Below are 27,228 nucleotides of genomic sequence, written 5' to 3'. Positions count from 1 at the left end.
AACTCCGGGGAGAAGCGCGTAGTCTCGCGAGAGTAAGCACCTGGGAGAGAATGACTAACACGGAAGCACAGAGGAGAAAGGAAAACAAAACACCTGTCACTAACTATTAAAACGAAGATTCAAGTGAAAAATGTCGGAGGATTTCGATATAAGGCAAGAGGAGACTGAGATTTTTGCGCGCTTCTCCCCGGAGCTTACATTGTGCATTTCGCGGCGCCTACGTCATACTCTCAACCGCCTTGTCGGGACCGCGCCTGCTCGAGGGACTGGAAGCTGGACTAAACGGTTTATAAAGTTTTAAGAATTTTTCTTAAACTAACGCATCGTTTCGCTTCAGAAGTCCTTTATTAACACCCCGGAGCCGTGTGGAGTAGTTTTGCGATGGATGGGTACTTTTTTTTCAGATTCAGAAACAGGGGCACCATTCACTGCAATTATACAGATTGGAACAGACAGGACAATGTTGAATATAACTCCGAATGTGTTCATCTGAAAGAGGAATGTCAGACACGCCTAGGATGACCTGAGGGTGAGTAAATCTTTGGCTAATTTTCATTTTTGGGTGAACTATCCCTTTAAGCTATTATTGGGTGGCTGGCGCACTACAAATAACGAATGCAATGGAAGACATGAAATATTATTTCCAAGCACACTGTCCCAGCGAGTATGACACATGGTATGCTTTCTGCTAATAATCCCACATATATTTGTAGTGTATTAAAAAAGGTTTAAATAAGAGAGCTACAGCGCCCCCCAAAGGAATGTCGATTGAGTGTGTGAGCTGATGTTAAGATAAACAGTTGTTCCTGTTCAGTCTGGTAATAAATATCATATTCTTGATATTAAGCTGTTTCCGCGAGTCCTTAAAATTGTCATCCCAGCAAGATGATGCGGCCGCTCGGACACAACAATATTCAGATCAATTCCGGTGGCCTGGCAACTTCTCCCGCTGCTCTCAATGCGGAAATTTGCATGCGCAATATAGGCTATACTCTCAAAATATTATAACTTTAATTTCTACGATTTAAATTCTCGAAACATTTCGACTTTATTCTCGAAACATTTCGACTTTATTCTCGTAATATTTCGACTTTATTCTCGTAATTTCGACTTTATTCTCGAAATATTACAACTTTATAATCTCGTAATTTTAGATTTTTTTTTTAACGTGGCACTAAAACGCCGTCGTAGAAACAAGAGTTCTGACCAATGCTTTTTTTTTTTTAACCTTGCAGGATTGATTCTCATTCAAAAAGATACTCCAGAACATTAGCATGAGACATTAGCAATCGGTCACGAGACTGAGCTTTATGGCGGAAAGAGATGGTGATCTATTCGCATCTGTAGGTTTAGGGGTAGGGGTTGGGTTAAGTGTTCACAATTGTTGTGACTGTTTACATTGAAAAATCACACACCAACATACATGCAATAATGGCAATATTATTGCCCAATATATGTGACCCTGGACCACAAAACCATTCTTAAGGGACAATTTTTCGAATTTGATATTTATGCATCATCTGAAAGCTGAATAAATAAGCTTTGTTAGGATCCGACAATATTTGGCCGAGATACAACTATTTGAAAATCTGGAATCTGAGGGTGCAAAAAAAATATTGAGAAAATCGCCTTTAAAGTTGTCTAAATGAAGTTCTTAGCAATGCATATTACTAATCAAAAATGAAGTTTTGATATATTTACGGTAAGAAATTTACAAAATATCTTCATGGAACATGATCTTTACTTAATATCCTAATGATGTTTGGCATAAAAGAAAAATTTATAATTTTGACCCATACAATGTATTTTTGGCTATTGCTACAAATAGACCCCAGCGACTTAAGACTGGTTTTGCCTGCTATATTTTAATTAAGTTGTCTTGTGTGTTATGATCACTTGCATTTTCAATACTGTGTAAAAAAAAAAAAATAAATTAAATAAATAAATAAATAGCAAAAATATTGCTATAATGTACTGTAAATTGCATACCTTTTGATATGCTATTTTTTTTTAAAATGTTATATTGTCTAATATAAGTCCAATATTGCAGGGCTCTCTGTTGGAGTAGGATTATCGGCATTCAGGAAATAAATTCTTCAATATGTATTGCCAAAGAAAGTGAATCTGCTCAGCATACAGGTCAGTGGTCGCTGCTGATTTCATTGCTATCAGAGACTATATCAACACCATGCCCACAGCCATTTAATATTCTACATGCATACACATCAAAAGAATATCAATAACATCTTTTTAATATCGTTTATATTTATCGTGGTTTTAGGTTTTCATAATCTGGCCCAGTCATATTTTATTATTTCACATGTTTTGCATATTTTTAATGATTTAATAATACAATTAAATGTAATAATCATTTTTTTATTTAACAAAATGTAACATTTTAACATGTTATGAAGAAGATTTTATTTCAAATTTAATATATATATATATATATATATATATATATATATATATATTTACAACAATAATAATATATTATTATAACAATAATAATATATATATATATATATATATATATATATATATATATATATATATATATATATATATATATATTTACAACAATAATAATATATTATTATAACAATAATAATATTGGAACACTGACAGTCTCTTTAACAGTGTGAAAGTAAGAACCAAAGACCAGGACTATGTTGGGAATGTTTCTCAGTTTAAATATGTGTAAAAATATCCCCCAATATTCCAACTTTTGAGCCTCTTTTATTAAGAGTAGAAAACCATTTAAATGGGCCGTGTCTAAACATTTTGGTGCCATAAATGCCTAAAGCACGATTGATTGCCACAACAAATGTGCATTTGCATTCATTTTACGCATGACTTGATTGTTCAACATCGAAAATGAACAGTGAAAACTTTTGAAAACAAATCTGAGGAATTTGGTCAAGGGCACGGTGTTAATCGTTTCATCCATAACTCATTTTATGCAGACTGATGAATGCCATATTCGAGAAAAAGACAGCTCTTTATGGAGGCCAAAACTGGCACTTACTGCCAAGCATGGAAAATGCAACCTTTAGAGAGTGGGATAAGAGTTGCCCACTCTAGGCGGGGAATGAGGCACTGGGACACCTCAGCAAATGTTAATTGAAATGACCTGGCAGATTTACGACAGGGAGAGAAGTCGTTAATGCCTGGCGCGATCCCGCAGCGAGCCGGATTTGAGATAAGTCCCTCAGCGGATCTTACGGAGCTTAAGAGGGATGGAGATGCCAGAGGAGAACAGCTAATGAAAGTGTTCACAATGAAGGCCACATTAGCCACTGATGCCTTCAGTGTGTTATTAAAAATGACAAAGGCCGTTGAATTGAATATATGAAGGAGAGGGCGCTGGGCTCATGTAGAGTGTTATTAGGGAGATGGCAGTTAAGGAACGCAACAGAGCTGTTCATGTACTAACATGATTGACATGTACTAATAACATGTTCCTGCCCTTTTCTTCTTTATTGTGACAGAATTTTATCTGGCATGTTACATTAAAAAATAAATACCGATTACTTGAGTTTGGCAAGCGTTCCTAAGCTTCCACTGCTGCACTGCAGCAAAATGTGATGCCATTTTTTTTTAATCTTATTAATTTATTCAGTGATGCATTAAAAATGCTTGCATACGATGACCTGAATGCACCTCTTCTATACTGAGCATATTTTAAAATTGAATGAACTAAAATTAATTTTGATTCATTTATTCATTTGATTATTTTTATTTATTTATTTATTTTGTAATTTATCAAGTAAAAAAAATAAATAATCCTGTTCTGATATCTTAATTAACAAAAAAGTTTCAAGAAAATGAATAATCTTAAAAAAAAAAAAAAAAAAAAAAAAAACGTAATTATTTTTGCCTATTCTTGCCTGCCACAGACTGTTTCACGTTACCTTGGACTACATTTCCCATGTGCCATTTCACTAATCACACGCTCACCTATAGTTACACACACTATATAACACCCACTCAGATCCTTTTCAAATTGCCGATTATTGTTTAGCGTTTATCGCTCTTCTAGTGATAGCTACATTACAGAGCCATTCCGAGTTTCCTGATTCAAGTTTAGTCTTGGTCATAGTCTGGTTACCTGAGTCTTGTACACTCTCAGAAATAAAGGTACAAAAGCTGTCACTGGGGCGGTACCTTTTCAAAAAGTACACTTTTGTACCTATTAGGTTCAAATCTGTACACTTTAAGTACTAATATGTACCTTTAAGGTACCAAAATGGACCCTTTAGGTACAAACATGTACCCTTTGAAAAGGTACCGCCCCAGTAACAGCTTTTGTACCTTTATTTCTGAGAGTGCATTCTAGTCTGTTTATCTCATCCTGTCTGTCTTCTGCCTGCCCTGGAATTATAGTCTGTCTTGGATTATCTCTTTGTATTGCTGTTTCGGACTCTGTATGCCCCTTGTCTGGACTATTGTCTGTCTGTTTGGATTATCCATTTGTCTCGCCCCCTGGATTACGTTTGCCGTTGATTGACCCTTGCCTGTTTACTGGACTACTCTTGTGTCTTGCCCACGATATACCTGTTTATCATTGTCTGACTCATGCCTGTTTCGTGACCATGTCTTTAAATAAAATCTTGCGTATGGATCCGCACGCCTCTCGTCTCGTTGCCCCTTTACACTTTATTTATTAATTTATTGCATTTTAACTAAACTGGATCCATGCTTATTAATTTGAAGGCAAATTAATTTGAATAAGTCAAACTCATGATTCACTAAAAAAATTTGAAATGTCTATTATGAATTAATGATATTAAAAAAATACTGTTTACTTTAAAATATACTGTATTTTAAACCTTTTTTTTAAAAGTGATAAAAGTATTTTAAAACCATATTAAAACCAACATGAAACGTACACACTTGGCAACTAGATTTCATTTTTTCACTGTGACTTTTCCTTTATCATGCGCACTCTTAAAGTAAATGTCATTTTCTTGGTAATGGAATTGGTGATTCTACGTAGTCACACTTATTATATTAGTTTTTATAACTCAATTATGAGTCCAGTGTGGTTGCTTTTGGTGTGCAGATGTTCTTTTATAACTTATTCAACACTGAAAAGGTCAGTGTGGGCCAAAACACTGGTATGTGCAGTGCTTGTGCTTAAATGCATGTCATTTTTTTCCACTCAATTGCACTCTCTCTAATTGTGATGAGTAATAGTGAATAGGTCATGCTGTGTGGTTGCTGTCATGCATTTGACGGTGTCCCATTTCCATCCTATATTTAGAAGTCTGGATGAGAAAAGGGCAAAGACAGGCATATTCAATTTACACAACTCAAATGTCACAGAACATTACTTAATACCCTGCTTTTGGTCTTATGCCTTTTGACCTGCTTGCCAGTGGAGAGGGGGAGACGGCATTGATGAGACCACGCACGATGCTGCTGTTTTGGGCTGTGGTAGAGTGGGGTGGGGAAAGGGATAGGACTCTCAGTTAATCAACCAAGAGGCGGTGAAAGCAATGTTTCATTAAAAAAGCTGACAAACTGGAGCTGGAGGAATTGATGGTTCATAATTGTGCAAGGGTGTCTGCCTGGAAAGTAATGCGGTTATGAAGTCTGTACCCTGAGAAATTACACTGCGTTTGTAATCACAGTGGCAGTTGCTCACAGTGCTGGTGGGGGTGAGGAAGGGAAAACTCAAGGGGGAAAAAAAAGATTCAATTTGTGTAGGTTTTTGTGTAAGGTTTTTCTTATGTCTCCTATTTTTTTATACTGACCTGCTATTCTATGACATAGATCTAACACACCGCACTTACTATCCACCTTTTTCTTCAACGTGGAAGTAAGCCTATGGGTGAGACTTCCGGTTCATTAGCCGCTATAGGTAAATAACGAGAAGAATAACAACGTACAGTAAACGGTAAAACTGTTTGCACTACAAACCAGTGTGTTCATAATTAAGATAATACATTAAAATAATATAAGACACACTAATTTTCAATATAAAGCAGCAAAACGAACTGTTTTGTACAACTAAAAATAGCTGGATGCGGATGAGACCGGAAGCTATAAAATTTACAAATGGCCGCGCCCATTTTTACGTCAAGAAAAAGGTGGATAATGGTTTCATATAATATTGTGTACCAATTGTGTACCTTTAAAAAGTTTGGGATTGGTGTGAATTTTATTTAATAATGTTTCTAAAATAAGTCTCTTATGTGTATCCAAGGCTACATTTATTTAATCAAAACTGCAGGAAAAAGTAATATTGTGAAATATTATTGCAATTTAAAATAACAGTTTTTTATTTGAATACATTTTAAAATGTATTTATTCCTGTGATGACAAAGATTAATTTTCAGCAACCATTACTTCAGTTTTCAGTGACACATGATCCTTCAGAAATCACTGTAGAAATTAATATGCTGATTTGCTTCTATCAATGTTGAAAGCAGCTGTGCTGCGTAATGTTGTTTTGGATTTTTTTTTTTTTTTTATAATTCTGTGATGAAAGGAAAGGTCAAAAGAACAGCATTCATTTGAAAGACATTTTTTGTAACATTTAAATGTCTTTATTGTCACTTTTGATCAATTTAATCCATCCTACAGTAGCTGAAGAAAAGCATTCCTTTCTATTTTGATATTTTTCATTATATTTTTAATCTATTTAGTTGAAATAATGTCATTTTAATATTGATCATTTATCGGTTATCGTCCATAACATGAAAATAATTATTTGCTTCTCAAAATGACCGGATTGTGTATTGCGAACTTTAGCTTCTTGTTTTGAGCTGGTTTATTTTTCAGTATTATGACTGGCTGACTGCAAATTATTTATTGCATCTGCTGTATTATTATCTCCAATGTTCTCCATTTAAATTGCAGTTACAGTAAGAATATTACTTGAAGAAACTACTTCTAAAACTAGAAGAAAATCTATTTTAAGTTACATGTTTGATATGGGATATGTAAGACTAAATATTAATGTTTCAAATACAGGGTCGTTTGAAATAATCATACCAGCAGCAATTGTCCCAGATAATCTTCTCTCTTCAGGACTTGATGGTTCTTGAGGTCAGTAGAGTGCTGGAAAAAAATTTGACAATGCCTTGTTTCATTCTGTGTTGCACCAATAACAATTGCCAGGATCGGAATGAAAGGTCAAAGGGTAGATCTCTTAGCTTTACAATTACAGTAAACCTGAGACTGATTTGTTCTGTTTTAATTAAGCCCTTGTGAGTTTGGCCTCACGGATGCTGAGGAGAGCTACACGCGGGGAGCTGCATGTTGCTAGGAGACAGGTTTCTACTCTGCCCTGATGAAATTTACAACGCCCAGCAATTCATTATTATTCCATTCCCTTTCATTTCCCCCACATTATTTTGCACATTTCTTATTTTGGGACTGAATCTGACCTTTTTATTGCACTCTCCTCAGGGGAATACAGTTCTCAGCCATGTCTAATAGACTGGGATGAGAATGGATTGTACTACAGTAGAAACTACTCTCACTTTTTGGAATACTGTATAAGCAATGTGGGGTTTCTGGATTGAGCTCTGTGGGTCTCTTCCAGCGGTCTTGATTTGTTCCCTGATTGAAAAGGCAGAGTGCTTGCCTCTTCTCTATTGAGGATGTTCATTATTAATATCACCAATCCATCCATAATATGCATTGCAGGCTGCGGAGAATGTTCTTTGAGTACATGCATTACTTTGTCTGTGTACGCTCAGAGGACATGTGATAAACAGGAGGTTGATTGTTCCTGAGCTGTCTTTGATTGCACCATCACATCAGCTAAATGTACACAATCTTTTGACTGTGGCTGGCTACGACTGTCATCAACCTTGTATATTTCAGTATGTTAGATGATTTGCTCTATAGTGTTCAGTCATTCATATTCATGGTTTCTTTCAAACAGAAGTACCTATTGAAGATTGGATGGTGGTTTTCAGCTCTGCCCAGCAACCCTGCTATAGATAATTAAATAAAACATGAATTCATGTTGCAGAAAAATATGGTCTCCTATTCAGTAAAGATTTCAATTTTTTTTAAAAAGAAGCTATTTCAGAATCATGTGACACTGAAGACTAGAGTAATGACTGCTGACAATTCAGCTTTGTGATCACAGGGGAAAAAACACACATCTTAAAATAAAAGATTTTTGATTGCAATATTATAATTTTTACTGTTTTTGATCAAGTAAATGCAGAGACAAATTAGACTTTTTTCAAGAACATGAATTCAAGAACACAAAATTAAACAATTATTTCAATAATTCCAGTAATTTTTAATGTCATATTGATTACAGATATTTCAGATATTTCAATTCATTGTGTAATTTCTTTTAGTTTAGAATTTTTTGTTTTTTATTTTTCGTTAGATAATAATATGCAAAATGGAAATGTTTTCAGACAAAACTTTAACAAAATTAATCTTGAATAAATAATTGTACCTTTTTCTTGTTTTACAACTATTAAATAAATTAAATTAAATCAAATTATATTAAATTGAATTGTTTTTTCATAGTTTGTCATATTTTTCACTCAAGTAACATCATTACGTATCTGATTCTTATGGAAGCCTATTTCTGCCACTGAATAACATTTTTTAAAAAGTAATTATGACTTTTTACTTCTCACAATTGCTAGTTTACATCTCACAATTATGTGACTTTTTTTTCAGGATTACGATTTTATATACATCACAATTTTGACTTTGTGGCATGCAATTACAATTTATTAAGTCAGAATTGTGAGATATAAACTAGCAATTCTAAGAATATATCAGTCTTTTTCCTTTAGAACTGGACTTTATAACTCACAATTGCGTGTTATAAAATCATAATTGTGAGATATAAACTGAGTTACCTAAGATAACTCACAATTACTTTTTTTTTTATTCAGTGGCAGAAATGGGCTTCCATAGGTTCTTCAGGTATTTAAAAAAGAAAAAGAAAAAGATAATTAATTAAAAATTAATTGATTTGCTGAATCCTGAACCTCAGTATCAGGGCTGCAATGTGGACCAGATCAGGGCGTTATGGGCCTGGAACTGTCTGGGGCCTCTGAAGTGTCAGTCTGCGCGGCCAAAGTAATCTGCCCGTTTTGTCCCCTAGGGTAATCGATACATATAGTGCATCTCTGTCCCCTCTGTGCATAGCACGAGCTGACTAATACCAATTAATTTTTTCCTCCATTGAGCCAATTCATGTAGGAAAAGGAGTCTGTGACAAGGTTAGGGGCCACGAGCTCAGTATGTGGTCTGCCTTGAGTTATTCTGTAGAGCTTTGAGACATGTTTACTAGGCCAGGATGTTCTGATAGATAGCTTGTGATTTTCTAGTGCTGAGAAATCATTACTGTTGTCATTCTTTCTTCCCATCGCCCACCCTAGTCAGGCCTAGCAATTACATTACCCTCCCCGGTAATTGCATAACCGCTAGCGAAGGTAAATTGTAGTCTTTAAGGAGATTGCTATGTTTTGTAATACCTTAAACTGCTCGCTCTTTCCCCTCTCATTCGTTCATCACCACCATTTAGGAATATTGTGTTTTTTTTTCTTTCTTTACGATTACATCCAAGATTGCCCATCATCCAATGCACCATCGCATTACACTAAATTGTCCAACACTGTTCAGACTGAACCTCTGTGCCAGACCTCCCCTTGCCGCTCTCAGGAAATTGGTGGCACACATTCCCCACAGGACTTTCCTCTGTGCCAGTGTGCAGTCTAGAGAAATAAGATCACATCTCAATCTTTCTCTCTCTTGTTTAAAAATTGATTCACAATGTGTTTTCATTCACCTCCCTCCGCAAACAGCATGGAGCAGAAGGGGTGAGCGAGGACACGTGGTTGCTTACGGGCACACGGGGACAGAGGAGGCGACCTGCATCTTCATTACGTCTCAAACTGAGAAGATGCGTCACGTTCCTCTCACCTCAGTGTGTTCTCTGTATTCAAAAGGCACAAACTGCGTCCACATCTATATTTATGACCCATTCGGTCTGTATAACTCAATAATATTGAGACCTAAACTCTCAGTGACTTCACTAATAGGAATATAGAACACACACACACACACACGCGCATTTGCAGAGGTGTTTTCATGCCAGGGGGCCACAGAAAGAGTGAATAGATATGAATATATATTGAGCTTTGACCATATGAAGTGAGCAATACATTTTGCTGACTCCATATTCTTTTCATTCTCAGAGAATATGTCTCTGATTATGAGACAGAGGAGAAAAAGGATTACTCGCTGAGGGAAATGGATTTCACTGCTGCCCTCCTAAACAGAGATCTTTTTTCCTTTTCTTTTTTTACTATTATTTTCATCCTCTATAATAATGTCTTCCTTTGATCACCTTGAAGACACTTTCCAATAAGGAATTCTATTTTTGTATTACTGCAGTAAGGAAGGTTCAAACTGACTTCTGTTTCATTTTCATCTTTCTTACTGTGTCCTGTCACCTCTCATGTTACAATTTGTCATCTAATAGTGTATATTACTGATAATTATGTTACTTTAGAATAGCCACTTTGGACAAGGTATTAGTGGCTATGACTTATCATCACTCAGCAAGGTTAAAGAACCAGTTCACCTAGAAATGAAAATTCTGACATCATTTTCACACAAAAGAGATATTAATAGCAGAATGCCAAGCTACTCTTTTTCATTAGTCAAGTCATATGTATGTACATACTGCAGTGCTTTATACAATGCAGACTGTTTTAAAGCAGCCCACAGTAATAAACAAGAAAATGACAGCATTAATATTGTGAAGTTCTTCAGTTATATGCAGAACCATTATGGAACAAAGAACAAAGTTCTTTGGTCACACTTTATTTAAGGTCCAATTCTCGTTATTAACAAACCATTAACTGTGACTTTTTCCTCAATAAACTCCTAATTTGCTGCCTTTTAATAGTTAGTAAGGTAGTTGGTAAGTTTAGGTTTTGGGTAGGATTAAGTATTTAGAATATGGTCATGCAGAATATGTGCTTTATAAGTACTAATAAAAAGCCAATATGTTAATAATAGGCATGGTTATAAGCAACCAGTTAATAGTGAGAATTGGTGTTAACAGTTCTTCATCATTCAAGTCAGTTCAGTGTTTATTCAGTTTTTGTTTAATAATAGTGCAAAGTTCATCAGATTATGAAACCAGTTCAATTCAGCTATAAGCAGCTCTACAGAAGGTAGACATTTATAAACACTTAAGTATACAGTAATAAAGTACTTATAAATCATTTGCAAGTCTTAGTTTGTAGTTAATTCATAGTTTATAAATTGTAGTCTCTATGTTGTTAATACATTAATAGGACATGTACAAACAGTGAATTCTTCATTCATTTTCACAAATGATTATTGTTAAATTACCTTATATGTAAAGAGTTAGATGTTTTATCCTTTTTACTCACTGTATTCTTACCGATGTATTTAAACAATGCGATCTCATGTACTCATTGTTATTTAGCTCAAGTCAGTTCAGTGTTGATTTAATTCAGTTCAGTATCAGTTGTTCATCAATTATAAAATGTTTTCAGCTATAAAGGTTCAGCTATAAAGCAGCTCTACACAAGACAGTTGTCATTATCCAGCTAAATTTAATTTTGTTCTCATCCAATAGTGTCAGTACAGTCAAACTGATAATATTACTGAATATTAAACTTTTAAAACCATTTGTCTTTTAAACCATACAATAAAGTGTTTTGCATTGCAATTTGTTTACATTTCAGCCTGTTTCTAACTTAAAACTCTCAGGACTTGGAATATACTGTACAATAAATATTATGCTGCTTTTTTTGTGCTTTTTATGGAGCTTGATAAACAGTGGTCCCCATCCACTTCCATTGTATGAGATCATGCGAATCATGAACATTGTTCATAACTCCTGCTTTGGTGTTCCACATAAGTTAAGTCATACAGGTTTGGATCAACATGAGGTTGAGTTCTTGACAATTTTTATTTTTGTGTGAACTGTTCCTTTATTGTTCAATGTCATGTGTAGTCTGCCAAGGCACAGAATATAAAGAATCCACAGAGTTCCCTGGGAGGCATTGCGACCAATTGCTCAGCATGTAAAAGGTCAGGAGAACACCTGTAAGGGCCAAGTCTAAGAAAAGCTGACAAATCAGCCAAGAAAAGGTTTGCAGGAGGGGGGCAGGCAATGATAAAATGCCTTACTTTATGTGTGAGCTCAACGGTGGTTAAAGCTAAGGCTTGAAGAGAAAATCCCTGCTAAAAAAAAACTAAAAAAACTTTAGAAGCCCAATAATCACAGAAATTCCAATGGTTTCCATTAAAATACCATTATAAACCTTTAGCTTTTTCCAGTAAAACCATTACAAAATTCCTTTTTGTAGTGTGTTTTGGGCATTTTTCCAATAGGATTTAACATCCCACCAATATAATCCATCACATACCAGTAGACACCATTATAGTTTCCATTAAAACCAATACAATTCCCGTTATAACCATTAAAACCATTACATTTTCTTTTGTGTTTTGGGCAGGGTTCTATTTTTTTTTTTTTTTTTCGCAGCGATGCTGTGTAAATGAAGGGAAGTTTTCAGTGACTTCAGTAAAACGTAAAATCACAAGAGTGAGACTCAATTGTGTAAGTTGGCTTTGCTCCTGACTGACTAATTCAGTCTTTTCAAAGGAGTAATGCATGTATGATATAGGGTAAACATACCTATTAAGTTGACGTACCCATTAAGCACACTTCCATTTTTGAGATCAGATTATAAAAAGAAAAAAATAATTAATTATCCTACTTGATGTCTTAACCAATTGATGTGTTTGTTACTATATAGCTCCTATAATTTCAAGTCAATCAGATCACTGCACACTGAGATATGAGTCTCCATGTGCTCACACCGTCTGGTGGCCATTTTGAAAGCTGTGAAAACTTTCACCAAAAGAGGAGCCCCTTAAATGTGCGTTATTTAGATGTTTAAGCCTTTATTTTGGGTAAATTTCACTGCTAATTGTAAAATTAAGAGATTAATGTTCAGACTTTTGCATATTATAACCTGGAACTTGGATGTGGGAAATAATTACATTAGATCCAAAAGATTTTTTTTGTTTTAGCAACACAGCGCAGATGCTACAGAACACAGTTAGCTGACTAGCTGTATAAGATTGTGTGCTACACTAACACATTACTTCACAGGCATTACTGGCTTGTACTTTTACATCCACAATATTATAAATTCACAGTTTATTGCTGGTCTGTAGTTTTACTGTGCTGTAATTTTAAAGATTTCATATTATTCATATGGTGAGCTTAAAGGGTACACTGCTATGAAAATCACACAGCTTCAGTGTGACATCAATAAGAAAAACTATAATTTCATAGATATTAATAATAGTTGTTCATATTAAAATATGTATGAACTTAATACATGACCAAGACTATTTATTTAGCAAAATCCTGTCATTTTAATAAATATTACATGACATTTATAAAATAAATTTTTGCTGCTCCAGTTAAGCTCAGTGTGCTCTCTTTCAGCTCTTCCATATTGAACGTCTATGTAAATACTTCATAAACAGACTTTACATATAAACTGATGGTTGTCACTTTAAGTTAAGTTGTTAGATTTTCTATGGAATCAGTCGACTCAAATCTGCAGACTGGCTCTGATCTTTGGCAACTAGCATCAACTTCTCCAGACTGTAAATCTGTGGAAAATTGGGGCAAAAATTGTGTAGTGTATTCCAGTCTTAACAGACTATAGATAAGTTGACATCCATTTAACAAGAGGTTTCATAATGAGGCTAATTTCTGTGCTCATCTCCATGAATTAAATGTTTTATTGGTTTGTATTATTTGATTTTTGAATATGTGTTACTTAGCTGAACATGGACTAGTATAGATGTTGCAATGTGTTTAAATGACACCTCATTATGAATATATAACTGATCAAATTTAGTACCTTGTTACTTGATTTTAGTGTTCTGCCTTTTTTTTTTTTTTTTGTGATTGACTTTGTACCTTCAAAAAAAAAATTTTTTTTTACAATTATTCTTTAAAAATGTTCCTTAAAATAAACAAGAATTTTTAATAAAACATGATGTGAGCTTAATGGGTATAGGGGTGTGCTTAAAGAGTACAAAATGTACCCATTAAGCACAGTCAGACTTTTTGAATTTAATTATGTACATCTTAATTGAAATGCTTTTGTAATTTAAAACAAAATGAAATATTTTTTGTGTGAGAGATTAATATTTTATTTTAACATAACTTTTTTGTACTGAAACCAATATCTTGTGCACTAAAAATGTCTCAATGTAGATTTTGGTGAGCTTAATAGGTACGTTTACCCTACCTCATATCCACAGATTACAAGCAAATTTGATGTAATAATTGTATATAAAATCACCAAGATTGCATTTAATGGAACAGAATACAGTAAAAATCAGTAATACTGAAATATTATTACAATTTGAAGTAACCTTTCTATTTTATTGTTTTAAAATATAATTTGTTTGTGCTTTTCAACAGCCATTACCCAGTCTTCAGTGTCACATGATCCTTCAGATCGCTTATTCTGATATGTTGATTTATTGTTCAAAAATTAATTTCTTCTTCTTATAAAAGTATTAATTAAATATATTTTACTGACCTCAAACTTAAAAGGTAGTGTATATTTATTAAAATATATAGATGTGCCTTGTGTTTAAGCGTCCAGCTGATCATGGTGGTCTCAGCTGAAGTCAGCAATAAAAGCAGGATCCAGAAAGTATGTTCCTCTCACTCACTGAAGATAATACATACTTTTTGTCTCAGCACTGAAAATCCAACAGGACCCATAAGCTGGTCTGTTTGATCTCAAATAGCATCCAATATCTTGATTTATTCTTTGTCCAATGAATAGCATTTCTAGCTAGAAGTGAAAATAACACTGATTTGCAATAGTCTGCAAAGAGCTTTCCAGATATGTGATGCAAATTGTGTATCTTTGATGTCCTGCAATGACTTTTTTCTTTTCTGTCTCTATATGTGGCTGTATTACCAGACAGCAGTTCAATGAGTATTAAGACAGTGCTAAAGTCTTTGGAGGTCTGGTGAAATCTTATCTTTTAGAATCTATATATCATTATGGCCTCTTGAGAATGGCTTCTTATAATCTTCATTGCAGTGAGGCAGAACCTTCCCTGAAATTACTGTGAAACCCACATGATACACCATTATCTGATTCCTATCGTGCACTTAAAAGAAGAGTTCACCCAAAAATAAATATTGTGGCAGACTGAATAATACAGTATGTCAGGGTGTTTGGAGGTTCTCAAAGTTCAAGGTTCTCGTGATTAATTAATTAATTAGTTAATTGCAGAATCATTACTTAGAAGTACCAATTTTGTTGGTAATAGTTCTTGATTTCCCACATTGTAATTGCATTCAATAAAATCGCTCTGTCTATACATCTTCTTTGGTTTCTTCCTAAACAGAGCATCTTCAGAAGCAGCAGCAGTTTCACAGAAGCCATGAATTGTATGTCTAAAGGAATTTCCGCACCCCAGGAACATTAAAGCTCTTTCATGCAGTAGCTGGAGTTGAAAGGTCTGTGTTTGTTATCCATGTCTTCCAGATGATTAACCATTGAGGTACTGTCACACCTTGGATTCTATTCATAGGTGGCATGTAAACATTCAGTTATCAAAGAAAATTGATTTCTTCCCTCACTATGCACCATTGTCATTGTAAAGTATCTTACACTTCAGGAAAAAGGAACAATGATGGTACTTAAAATTGTTCATTTGAGGTCTCTTATGTCTTTTGCCTTTTTATTTCGGGAAAATCGGCAGTTGCAGTTCTTGATGTACTATTATTCTAAAAAAAACTTTTAAACAGCTTGTTTAAAGAAAGTAAATTCATTTAGCATTGATTGCTTCTTTTTAATAGCGTAGATTAGACAAAGGAATGATATATTGATTGCTTAAGCAAGTGAACCTTGTACCTTGTATAACTTTTTGCCACAGTGGGCTTTTTTTTTTTTTTTTTTTTACATTTTATTAGGAAAACTAACATATAACTATCACTAAAAATAGAGCTGTCAATATACTGTATTATAATATTTACTTAATATAGAATATAATTTAGTGATGTTATTTATGACTAAATAATGGCTTTCTGTGTAATTAATAATATTAAAAGTTTAGCTTATATATATATATATATATATATATATATATATATATATATATATATATATATATATATATATATATTTTAGTGCTGTCAATCGATTAAAAAAACATTTTTTTCAGCAGAAATATAAAGAAATTGAATAAAGTTATCAAACACTAAATTCTAAACTAAATACAGATGAATCCTTAAAGCTATAAAAGTTATTGATTTCCTCTTTTTTTCTTTTATTCTTGATGAACAGACATCACAGCAGCTGGTTATTAGGTTGTTTTGGCTGCCATTTCCATAAGCTGCCGCTGCTGAACGTGACGCAGATCTGACACACATCGTATTTTCTTTACCTTTTCTTTTCTGAAGTCTTGAAGTCTCTACTAATGAAATGACGAGTCGAATCGGGTGTGATGAGGGAGACAGTGCTGGGCTGTTCCAAGATCGCTCAGTAGTCCCTCACTGCAGAACAAAGATCCAGGGGGCGGGGTTGGATCCACGTCCAGGGGGTGGAGATTGGTAGGTTTAGGGGTGGAGATGGGTGGGTTTAGGGATAAGAGGGTGGAGACGGGTAGGTTTAGGTAAATGTAAGGTGGGAGGAGTTGGATCTAGATCCAACCACGCCCCCTGGATCTTGTGTTCTGCAGTGAGGACCATCTCAGATCATTGGGAAAACCATTTCAGAGACATATGTTCTTAAATCTTACTCATATATAATATATTACATGCATGCACAGTTTTAAGGCAGCTTTAATCGCCTTTTTGTTAACTTCATGCCTTAACTGACCACGACATTGCATGCACATAGTTTCTTTCACGATTTGATATTAATTGATACAGGCTACAGCGTGGGCCGGTAGTAGTTTCCGCACTCGTTTGACTCGTGCCTGGCGCTGAAGTGAAGTGGAGCATGCTGTTTGATGTGGTCATAAAGACGTTCTGCAACTGAATAAATGCACTTCTTGTCAAGAAAAAAGAGACAGAAGTATCAGTTATGAGTGGGGTGGCCAACCCTAGGCTCCACCCCTGCGTTACGTTAAATAATGTTAACCCCTTAAGCCCAATTTATACTTCTACGTCGAACCTACGCCGTAGACTACACAGAGACGCACAGGCCTGCGCCGTAACCTATGCCGTGCCTGATGTGCACATCTCGAAATATCTAACAGCGCGTCAATTCTACGCGGACCGCAATCGCTGTGATTGGTCTGCTAGAATCCCTCCCTCCATATGCACTTGAGTTTTGTGTGCGTTTATGAGCGCTGTAATATAGTTTAATGTTACACCTTCTTATTTAAAATAAAACAAAGCAAAGAACAAGTGTCTTATCACTATACTACATAGCATTATACATCACTAGTTGTCCGCGACAAACCATGTTGATCTGCCGTGGTGCATGTCCTTGTGGAGACTGAAAGAATGCCATATTCTCCTGTTCCGCTGTTGTCTCCTTTTTGTAGATTTAAATAATGATTTAATGATTTGATATTTATTTGCCGCCGTCACGGCTATGCTTCTCTGACGAGCCGCTTCTTCTTCGGCTTTTACCGTGGTACTGCGGGTTCACAAGCAATATGCCCGTGGACACTGCGGACTAGCGGTCCGCATGTGTACTGCACGTCGACGCGGACGACGACGCAGAAGTAAATGAAAACCGACGCACAGCTTAAACTGAAAAAAATAAATAAATAAAAATAATCGCCTGCTATAACGCGCTATTTAGTCAGCCACCAATTGTGCAAGTTCTCCCACTTAAAAAGATGAGAGAGGCCTGTAATTTTCATCATATGTATACCTCAACTATGAGAGACAAAATCAGAAAAAAAAAAAAAATCCAGAAAATCACATTTTAGGATTTTTAAAGAATTAATTGGTAAATTCCTCGGTAAAATAAGTATTTGGTCACCTACAAACAAGCAAGATTTCTGGCTCTCACAGACCTGTAACTTCTTTAAGAGGCTCCTCTGTCCTCCACTCGTTACCTGTATTAATGGCATCTGTTTGAACTCGTTATCAGTATAAAAGACACCTATCCACAACCTCAAACAGTCCAACTCCAAACTGAACCATGGCCAAGACCAAAGAGCTGTCAAAGGACACCAGAAACAAAATTGTAGACCTGCACCAGGCTGGGAAGACTGAATCTGCAATAGGTAAGCAGCTTGGTGTGAAGAAATCAACTGTGGGAGCAATTATTAGAAAATGGAAGATATACAAGACCACTGATAATCTCCCTCGATCTGGGGCTCCAAGCGAGATCTCACCCAGTGGGGTCAAAATGATCACAAGAACTGTGAGCAAAAATCCCAGAACCACACGGGGGGACCTAGTGAATGACCTGCAGAGAGCTGGGACCAAAGTAACAAAGGCTACCATCAGTAACACACTGCGCCGCCAGGGACTCAAATCCTGCAGTGCCAGACGTGTCCCCTTGCTTAAGCCAGTACTTGTCCGGGCCCGTCTGAAGTTTGCTAGAGAGCATTTGGATGATCCAGAAGAGGATTGGGAGAATGTCATATGGTCAGATGAAACCAAAATAGAACTTTTTGGTAAAAACTCAACTTGTCGTGTTTTGAGGAGAAAGAATGCTGAGTTGCATCCAAAGAACACCATACCTACTGTGAAGCATGGGGGTGGAAACATCATGCTTTGGGGCTGATTTTCTGCAAAGGGACCAGGACGACTGATCCGTGTAAACGAAAGAATGAATGGGGCCATGTATCGTGAGATTTTGAGTGAAAACCTCCTTCCATCAGCAAGGGCATTGAAGATGAAATGTGGCTGGGTCTTTCAGCATGACAATGATCCCAAACACACCACCCGGGCAACGAAGGAGTGGCTTCGTAAGAAGCATTTCAAGGTCCTGGAGTGGCCTAGCCAGTCTCCAGATCTCAACCCCATCGAAAATCTTTGGAGGGAGTTGAAAGTCCTTGTTGCCCAGCGACATCCCAGTCCCATTTGAAGTTCCAGTTGTGTCTGATAACTGAATATGCTGGAGATTGTTTTTGGATGAGCGAGAAGAATTTTTCTTGAAACCCTCCCAAACAACATGTGGTGATGTAGGTGCTGTTTGACAATTTTATTTTTTAAGGTTTTCTGACTCCGAGACACAACTATTTTCTGCAATTCTCCAGCTGTGGTCCTTGTAGAGTCTTTAGCCACTCAAACTCTCCTTCTCACTGTGCATTAAGACGATATAGACACACGTCCTCTTCCAGGCAGTTTCGTAACATTTTATGTTGATTGGAAATTCTTAATTATTGCACTGATGGTGGAAATGGGAATTTTCACAGCTCTAGCTCTTTTCGTAAAGCCACTTCACTAATTTGTGAAGCTCAATTATCTTTTGCTGCACATCAGAAATATATTCTTTGGTTTTTCTCATTGTGATGGATAATTAAGGGAATTTGGGCTTTGTTTTCCCTCCTATTTATATTTATGTGAAACAGGAAGTCATGGCTGGATAATTTCATGTTCATAATCACCCTGGCGTGGTCAAAATTGTGAATATGAATGGGAATATACTTCAGAGATATTTTAATCATAAGAATTTCTAGGGGTGCCAATAATTGTGTCCAACGTGTATTTGAAAAAAACATTTATTTCATAATGATATTTTCCATTTCCCACTGAGGAAGGGGTAATACCCGAAAACGTTTTGCATTGTTGCACCTTTGCACTTTTTTGCACTTTTCATGACCTCTGAATAATAAATGATAAGCCTTTTTGGGCTATTTGGATGAGTGCGGATCTTTTTGGTCTATTAATCTTCATATTTTTTGGATCTACGCACCATATATTACTCATCTACTGGACTTTTGGACGAGTGTTTGGCGCTACGGCCTTTTCTATTTGTTGATAATGATATTTTCCCCCATTTTAAATGCTTAATGAAAGGTTAGATTTTTGTGAATGTTTTAAATGACAGATCAAAAGGATTAACAATGCAGATTAATTTTAACAGCCTTCTTTGATCATATTTACCAAGGGTGCTGATATTTTTGGCCATGACTGTGTGTGTATATATAAGAAAGTAATACATTTATTATTCAGCATGGGCACAATAAATGCATCATTAAAGACATGAATAATTTTACAGAAGATGCTGTTCCCTTGAATGTTCTCATCATCAGAGAATACTGAAAAAAAGTGTATTGCATTTTTCACAGAAATGTTAAGCGGCCTGACTGTTTTGATAGTATTAATTAATGTTTCTTAAGCACAAAATCAGCATATTAGAACAATTTCTGAAGGATCATGTGCACTGAAGACGGGATTAATGGCTGCTGAAAATTCAGCTTTCCCGTGACAGGAATAAATTACATTTCTAAATTTTTTAAAGTAGAAAACAGTCATTTTAAATTGTAATAATATTTCAAATTATTACATATTTTTGATTATATAAATAAATCTTTGGTAATAAGAGACTTCTTTCAAAACATTAAAAACGACCCCTAACTTTTAAACAGTAATCCATGCTTACACGTTAAGTTTGACATGCTTATTAAGAACATAACAAGGAAGCTTCATATTTGGGCTAGAATGATGCCAGTGCCCCAAGAAGGCCTTTGCAGATGTGTGAGGCTGACCGAGTGTGTTTAAAACTTGGAATGATAAGGACTCTGTTCATGGTGGTAGAGATGATCAGAACAGTGAAAGTAGCAGAGTATAGCAAGCAGCAAATCGATGTTCTCAGATGTAACATTGGTAGATATTGATCCGTGTGTGAGAGCTGCAGGAGATGTGATCAAACAGCTGAACCTGAGAGAGAGAGCGCTCACGTTTATATAAGTTTCACCACTAATATCTTTTAGATTAAAGGCCAACTGCTTCACTGCTCATAGACTCATTTTAGAGTGCAAGTTATGTTGACGAAAATATGTGTTTAGGGGTTCAAAGACGTGCATAACCTTTTGTTGTAATTGAGAGGAGATGATTTGGTGTGAACCTGTCACCGCCACCTGTGAGGTTGCAAGCAGGGTAAACACATTTGAAGTTTTTGAGGAAAAGTAAATAAGCTTTTTCTTCAGTCTCTCAGAGAGGAGTATAGATGGCTAATGCACTTCTGAAGCACTTCTCGCTTACTTTTTCCCCCTCTTGCTCTTTCTCTCATCCTTTCCCTCTGCCACCTCTCTTTTTGTCACTTCTATGCTTCAACCCCACAGCTTAGTCAGCGTCTTGTTTCCAGATGAACAGCCAGAGCTCCAGTGAAGCAGTCACTGGGTAACACTGAAGATTAAATGTATTTCTAATGGTAAATTGCGTTATGCACCTTTCTGAACTCTTTCAAAACTATATACATGTATAGAATGTGTAAGTTTGTGTGGTATGTAATAAACAGCTAAAGGAGTAAACCATTGAGTCAGGTTAGCCAACATCTGCTCAAACCAAATTCACCTCTGTAATATTTAATATTGTGATAAAAGACACTTAAGTTTGGGGACCAGTTCTAACTATTAACTATAACTTTGGCTTCAATAAACTCATAATTTGTTGCTTAATAATATTTAATAATGTAGTTGTTCAATTTGGGGTAGGATTACAGGATCTAATTATACGAATGAATATACAGCCAGTATGCTATAATGCTAGTAATATGCAGTTTTTCAGTCTGGTTCTCATGAGAGTACCTTGCGATTTGGTTTTGTGCTCACACTGCACATAGTGTGACCCATTAAATATAACTATAAAAAATGATAATTTAAGAAAAATAATAAACAAACAAAAAATAAGTTTGATTCTGTTATTATATTTTAAAATAAAAAGGGCATTAAATAAAAATACAATTACTATATAGTAAACTTAAAGCTGCAGTCTGTAAGTTTTGCCTCTTTGTCGCCATATCTGTTTGAAAACCTAAAATTCCAAGCTGCTTGCGGAATTATCTCGCTTGCTTGGGTTGTGCAGCGGCATGGCTCCAGCGCAGATGAATCTAATGTTTTGAGGAGTATGTGGCTGTCAGTCACCGCACCGTCGTGGATATTTACTATACTTAGCAATCACAGATTCTAGCCTATGTCTTGGAATATATGACCCAAATAAGAAGTTTTACCGGATATTGTCATCTGAACAAGTAAGTAACAAGTCTGCCACATTTGTTCTGACCAACTGAGGAAAAAAGCATTACAATAAATCGCGCTACCAATGGTGATTTAATCTAACTATCAGTTAGCTCATATCACATCAAACCATGCAAATCATTATTATTGTTATACTTTATTCTCAAATTATTAATGTTAACAACATCAGCATTGCGTTACTATGAGTATAGTGTGTATTAGCGTGTAGATTTCAATTTCTGTACAATCTTGTCATACTATTCAAATTTCATATTAAGAAATTCTTTTAACCCAAAAAGCTAATTATGCTCCCTTCGAACTGGTTTTCTTTAAAATACAAATCTTGTGTAGTCCCAGGCTATTTGTAATCAGAAGCACATTTTCACATGTGACAGCCTAGTAGCCGGGCCAACTTCTTTATGTTTACAGACGTGACGTAATGACGCAGTGCCATGATCGAATTTCCCGCGAAAACCTACCCATACCACTCAAATTAGAAAACATTATTATAAGCTAACCCTTGTGAATCGGGCTAGAGTAAGGCGATAGTTTTGAACACTGGCTGGTTATGTACTTGCTCAAATATTGATTTTGGATCATTTTTAATAAAAAGAAGTTACAGACTGCAGCTCTAAATTTTTCTTCTTTCTTTCTTTCTTTCTTTCTATTATAAATTATATGAATTTTCAACATTTTCAAACCTAAAATCAGCAAGCTTTTATTTTGGCTGTTTGCCGGCAAAAAACTTTGTGAAAGTTTCTTATGCTCATCAAGGCCACATTTATTTGATCAAAACAGTAAAAATTATAATATTGTAATGATCTTCAGTGGATATTAAGGAAGTCAAACCCCAACCACATTTATCAGTTGATTAGAGATCAGTCTTACATGTAAACAAGCTGCCTGCACCACATAATCATTAATTATTGATCTCAGTCAATCTGTATTATTTTGATATATTGCAGTGCAAATATTTTAAGAATTATAATTATAATGAAAGCATAACATTAGTGGTAGGTGAGCTGCATTGTAATACACAATGATAGATTGCAGCTGTCAACTATAAAGGTTTTTAAAACAGAGGCAGGCCTTTAATTGCTTTGTGTCTCCCTGGGTGAATAGGTGACACACTCTGTAAATGACAGCTGTAGCAGGACATGGAACAAGGGAGGCTTTTCATCACAGGGATGATCAGAGAGGACTATGTCAATTATCTGCTTACGTAGGCTGATCTGCAAGTGCTCTTGGATGCTTTTCACACTCGTAAGAGCTGCCACTTGGGATCGTGGTTGACCTTCTTTAATAACAAGAGCATCATCTTAACACTTGAAGATAATTACCAATGAGTATGTGATCAAACGTATAGCATCAATCAAAGTGATAAAGGAAAGAACAAGATGGTTGAGGAAATACTTAATGGGTACAAGATGGGAACTAGAATGAAAAAAACAAAAAATGAAAGAAAAAAAACGATATACTTTAATGACAACCTGTTTCTTTATTGTCTGCTGGTCGTTGTCTCTTTCTCTTTATCTCCCCAGGCAGAGTCAACTGTCAAGACCTTGCATCAATATTCAGACACACTTTTGGATTCCTACTCTCTCTTTCTCTCTCAATCTGTCTCATCCACAAATTTGCAGATAACCTCAAATTCAAGGTCCACGCTGCTGACAGCTGGGTGTTGCTTTATTATTTTTGACAGTTATTCAATGTGGCACAAATCTGAAGAAGTGAGAAGAAAAACCAAATATGGACTGAGATTGCTTTGTTTTAACATGTAGCATAAGATACCTGGGACCAAATGACATTTTATTTTTAAGATTTTACTTTTTTCAGTTTTTTCCCTAGTCTGGAGGATAAAAAGCCTGTGTTTGTGCGTGTGTGTGTTTTTCCCATTCTAAATACCTTCTACTATTCCAGTTTAAATTGAAAAGACTACAAGTAAGACTTTTGTAAGATTATACATCCCAAATGTAAAGAGAGTGGCAATGTGATACTTCAAAAACACTGCTGTTTGTTTGAGCAATCTGACTCAACAAGTTTAGCTCAAACAATATCATCAGAGTTTGGCATGGGGCTATGCAAAATATCAATAACATATATTTCATCCAGATATTTTTAACATAATGTCTCAGATTTTACATTAACACACATGGAGGGAAACTTGGCTATTATTTTTGCAATTCTGATTGTTGCCGCTAGTGCTTATTGTGCTTATTGAATAATAAAGCTAATAAAGAAGTTTAAGAGTCCATCTATCTAATGATGTGATGCCACTTAGACAACATGGCTGCTGCAAAAACATCCCCAATCCACTGTCAAAAACTAAGAAATAAAAAATGGAACGCTTCCCTAAACATCTGTCTGAGCATCTGGAACATCTAGTGTTGACTGTAGATGGTGAGTCAGAAAACCACACAGGTATTGGTTGATTTTATGATTCAGATCAGTCTAATTGTTAACTATTCCCTGTTGTTTTGTATTTAGCTGTCTCATCCCCTCTTTGGCTTCCATTATTCATCCTGTTGTTGAAGGTGGGAATAATAAAAAAAAAAAACAGCCTAAATCGAAACTCTCAAATTTTTCTGCGACAAGCGCAAACATTTAAGTGCTTTACTTTGACAAGATTCATTGTCTTGCTTTGTTGTCCTGCCTCGTATTGCGTTGACAGGCAACAAAAAAGACGAGAAGCAGCAGGAGAAGTGCCTGATTCCTGCAACCTTTCATCTCTCCCACATTCACATCTCATCTCACCCTGTTTTTCTACTAGTTTCCTGGAGTGCGTCATCTTTGACTCACCTGTCATCCTCTTTTTTTCTTCTCATTTTTCATACATTATTTTGTTCTGCACTTTCATTGTGATCCTTTTTTGGATACATACTGTACGCTTTGTAATCTCAGTATACTGCAGGATAGCGTGCTATAACATTTACTCAGCAGCAGTCTCTCTCTTTATCACTCCACTTTCTGTGCACTGCACCATTCGCTCGCCACTTCCCATTCACACTGGGTTGTCATTCCTATCTTTAATGTGTTTCTATTTACTCATATCATTTTGCTGTGACAGCGCCTGAGCTTGTCCAGGAGAGTGGAATCTTTGATCGGCATGGTGGCATTCCATCATTTTCCACGACTCCACTTTTTCTTGACAAAGTACTCCAAGTTAGAATGTTTTAGCAGACAAGAGCCCATCTCCAACACCAACATCTGCTTTCCTGCATTGTTGGCAGCAAGCACCATTCAAACTCCCTGGGAAAGAATGTCACTGACTCTGGTATTCTCTCCCCACTTGAATTCTCCTGGAAAAGGTGGCCACAGTTTCCTTGCACAGACACGGTATCATTTTGTTTACACATTTTTAATTTGTTATTTTTATGTTTGGATAAAAAATATCATGTAGATTTAGTCTGTATTTGTGCAATATCATATTCACACCATATTAATTAGTTTTACTCGGAAGAAAATGATATCTAATTATAGTCAGTGAAAATAACACTGTAGTACAAAATAAAATAACAACTTGAACTCTTGAAATAACATTGTGAGTATACTATATATAAAGTTGGTAATTCTTTGTGCTTTAGTTATTCATTGTCCATGTTTTAGACCTTCTTTAGAATGTTGTTACAGAAAGACTGAATTCACATACTAGCAGGTAACTTAGTTCAAGTTCACTTTGGGATTTGTGCATTTTTTTTTTTTTTTTGCATACGTACACTTGTAATTTGTAATATTAAGTGTATGTTGTGTATACATTTGAATAATGTCATGTGCAATACTATACAATAGTATGCATTTGGGTGAGTTAGGTAAACCACTAGTAAAGCATTTCAATTTACTTCAGTTTCTGTTCATGCAGATCAAGTGGATCAATACCTGATATATGATTTAATTATTTCAACCAATCATATTCTTTCTACATTTTTCTTCATTTTCAACAACCACACTATAAAAAGTGATAAGTTGACTTAACTTAAAAAATTGAGGAAACCCGTTGCCTTAAAATTTTTAAGTAAATGATAATTAAAAAAAAAATAAGTTAATTGAATTGTCAAGTTCACTTAACTTTTTTTTTAAATTTTTTTTTATTATTATGCACTTAATAATTTTAAGGCAACGGGTTTCCTCAATGTTTTTAAGTTAAGTCAACTTATCACTTTTTACAGTAATTCTTAATTTTTTCTTCAAAATATTGTTAGTGCATTTAATATGTAGCATTATTTTATCCTCATAATTATTTTTTCAGTCGTATGTTTTAATTAAACTAGTTTAAATCATAATATTTCATTAAAACATTATTTAGTTAAACAATATGTGACACTGGAACACAAAACATGTCATAAGAGTCAATTTTTGGAAACTGGAAATTTTCTTCTTTTGAACTTTCCTCTCTTATTCCTATTGTTGACAAAAAAAAAAAAAAAAAACCTTCATCAACAACCATTTTCACCAGTAATTTTGTTGTCGAAATTTTGTATCTGCAGAATGCTGTGAATGGTTCCTGATCAGTGGCCGTTTTCAAACAAATGGGTGTTTTTCAACTGCTTTACCCAATTTTCTTTAATTCACTATGAGCTAGGTTTGAGGGTGGACCCTTGGGATTTTAGCAAATTGAGTAAAGCTGGGGAAAACTGCCACTGATTGGGAAATGCCCCATTTGGTTCTGCACAGATACCTTAAGATTCACAGCTTGGCCCCCACCTACGTTATCTTCTTAACAAGCATAACCAGGAAGATTTTCTCTGTCAGCCAGCTTCATCATAAAAATGTTGGTCTAACAGGTTTTATACACTATAGGTTTTGCTAGGTGGTTGTGTTGTTCAGCATGGCTGTGCTGCCTTTTGTCCAGAAACTAGAGTAGCAGCAGCAGCAGACGCAGCCATATTTGGCTCTCTGATCCAGATCTTTGCTGGTGAAGTCTCAGAAGATGTTGTCAAGCCTCTTAGCTCTGTACACACCCCCATCATCCGCATCGGTTAGCTATGTCTCCATCCTCCCACACTGGCAGCCAAAAGCGGCTCCTGTGGAGCTGGGTTATTG

At 35.5% G+C, this 27,228-nt stretch overlaps 1 long non-coding RNA gene across 2 annotated transcripts; it reads left to right on the top strand.

Annotated features, from left to right (window-relative positions):
• Positions 1 to 15: 15 nt before the first annotated feature.
• LOC131525433 (uncharacterized) lies at positions 16 to 25,836 on the top strand. Of its 2 annotated transcripts, none has more exons than XR_009267213.1 (3): positions 16 to 529; positions 2,051 to 2,139; positions 23,311 to 25,836. It is a non-coding gene; the product is annotated as an uncharacterized LOC131525433 (long non-coding RNA). The 2 variants fall into 2 exon arrangements; XR_009267214.1 differs by lacking the exon at positions 23,311 to 25,836 and adding an exon at positions 15,442 to 15,846.
• The last annotated feature ends 1,392 nt before the right edge of the window (positions 25,837 to 27,228 follow it).

This window comes from Onychostoma macrolepis, chromosome 19 (genome assembly GCF_012432095.1).
Source record: "Onychostoma macrolepis isolate SWU-2019 chromosome 19, ASM1243209v1, whole genome shotgun sequence".
Lineage (NCBI taxonomy): Eukaryota > Metazoa > Chordata > Actinopteri > Cypriniformes > Cyprinidae > Onychostoma > Onychostoma macrolepis.
Note: the sequence above shows the minus strand (reverse complement) of the source record. Positions and strands in the feature narration are given on the sequence as shown.